This window comes from Ictidomys tridecemlineatus, chromosome 4 (assembly GCF_052094955.1).
Source record: "Ictidomys tridecemlineatus isolate mIctTri1 chromosome 4, mIctTri1.hap1, whole genome shotgun sequence".
In the NCBI taxonomy this organism is placed as follows: domain Eukaryota; kingdom Metazoa; phylum Chordata; class Mammalia; order Rodentia; family Sciuridae; genus Ictidomys; species Ictidomys tridecemlineatus.
This window is the reverse complement of record NC_135480.1, coordinates 29014034-29016480: the sequence shown is the minus strand read 5'-3', so window position 1 is coordinate 29016480 and position 2447 is coordinate 29014034.

Below are 2447 nucleotides of genomic sequence, written 5' to 3'. Positions count from 1 at the left end.
TTTGTCTCTTGGAGTTGTGCACAAAGGACCCTGCTAGGTGTAAATATTCATGGCGATTTACATATCTAACTGGTACTGCTAGAGAAGATGGTGTTTGGGTTATTAGATGTGGGAGGCTGATTTACTCCTGACTTTCCCCAGAGTGTCTTAGGAGATCCCTGGGAAGTGGCAAAAGGGCAGACTAAAGATGGTTATTTAGAGACATGTTTTCTCCTCTGAGTAAAATGACCAATGTCTAGGTTAATTTTACAAGCAAAGTATATTATAACAAAGAATACTTGGTCCTGAATAATGTTTTAAATAACATTTGAAGCTTTATAATTTGTATTAATTAGGAAGAAGGTCCAATTTTAATTTTTACCCCATTTTGCAAAAAAAAAAATATATATATATATATATATATATAAATTAAAGCTAAGCCAGCAAAATCATCTTTGTGGAACCTGAGAAGTACATATTTTCATATAATTGGTGAAGAGATGGAATTAAGTTTTAAGTAATTTTAATCTCCTAATACAGCAGAAATTGCATTAAAACCATAAGTCATATACTCAGAGACTTTCAGGGGCCACATGTGAAGGACGGAAATAGTAGAACCATGTGAATTAAAAAATAAAAATAAGCTCTGCCTAAAGACATTAAAATGCAGTGTTTAAAAATCCTAAAACTCACTAGCAGATGTGTTGGGGTGGGGGTTGGGGTTCAGTTTGCCAAACCTGATCTGAATTTCCTTCTGTCATTTTATCTTCACTGACCCTTTTAGTTGTAGACTATGAGAACTTTGGGGAAATTGTCCAAGGTAGGAAGATAAGCCACTCAAGGTCACCTAATAAGCCAGGCTACTGAAGCTCAGGACTATAGACTGACTGTCTCCTATAGCAATCATTAGGCCCTACTTCCTCCCCAATTGCTGAGGACACTACTTGTACCTGGTGGGATGGCCTTACCAAGCACTGTAGCACTTGAGAGTCTTCAGTTTATTAACCACAATGTATCTGGAGGTTTTCTTCCCTACTTCCTGGTGCCAGAACTTCAACATCATATCCTGTTGCCCCAGCCCTTCTCGTTTTATTATCTTTCCCTCAGAAACCTACAACTCTTTTAAATATCTTTTTAATTAATGTTTTCTTGGTGCAACTTCACAGAACCTTGTTTCCTTTGCACACATAAAAGGGTAAAATTGCAGCTTGGCTGGAATATCTCCTGGTCTTAACCAAGGTACCAGAGTGAGATGCACCCAACAGAAAGTCAGGCTTCTGGTCTATAATGGAAAAGATATTACAGCAAAGGAAACAGGAACAACAAAGACTTCTCAAAGTCATTAACTGGCTGTGCTGAGCATCTGTACTTTGTTAAATACTGCAGTCTCCAGCTTTAAAACATTTTTGTTAACAATAATAGCTACCATTTAGTGAGCTCCTTATCTGAGCCAGGTGCTCTCCAAGTTGCTTTTCACATTATGTCTCACAGCACTAATACCATCCCTCATTTTATTGCTCAGGTTATACCCTAATAAGTGGGGAGCCAGGATTTCAACCCAAGTCTAGCTCTTAATCTCTTCATTCCTTTCTGTACTTGTTCTATCTTGTATTGAGAAATATGTCTTACCCGCTCCCAGTACTACCCCTGCATTATGGCCTGGGGGCAAATGAATTGGCCCTTTGCTAGGCCTTGCTCAGTGAGAGTACAGTGAAGGAAGGAGGACTAAGGATAGCTGGAACTCCTTTTGGAAGGAGAGAACTATTAGACTTGAATTTTCTTCTAAGGCCATAAATGATGAAATTACCAAGAGAGGCAACACTGTGCCTTTTTTTGCTATAGTGCTAGAATCTTAAAAGTCATCCAACTCTGACACTGAGTCTGTAATTTAATTAAACATCTTGAAGGTGTCTCCAACAGCTTGACATAAGGCCAGCTTCATATTCTTGGAAAAAGATAGGTGGGGAAAAAAAGCTATCTGTTTAGAAGTTCACTTACTGAGTTTGGCCGTCATGGCCACAGCGTTCAATTTGCCTTATGAAAATGACAGTCTTCATGCCATTTTAGGATTCAATAGCAACGCGTTTACATAGGGCTCAGCCATCTTGACAACTCTACCAATCCAAACTTCCTGAGCCTAAAATGCAAACAGGTGGTTTGACAATGAGAACTTGACACAGAGTTGGAAAAATCAGCAGAAGTTCAACACTCAAAATGAGCCAAAAGTAGGAAGTAAGCAAACAAGGCTCCTGACGAGTTGAAGTAAATGCTGTAAAGCAAACACATAAGAGAAAGGCCATACCTCTGTACATCAGGCACCTGCTCAGAACTTATTCTTACTTCATACACAATTCAAAATGTTTGAAAAGTTTCTAAGCCTATAGCAGATTAAGGGAGAGAAACAGACTTCCAGAGAAACTTGGGTCAAGAAAGAAGAAGTGACTAAAGGGCTTCAGAAATCCTATTTA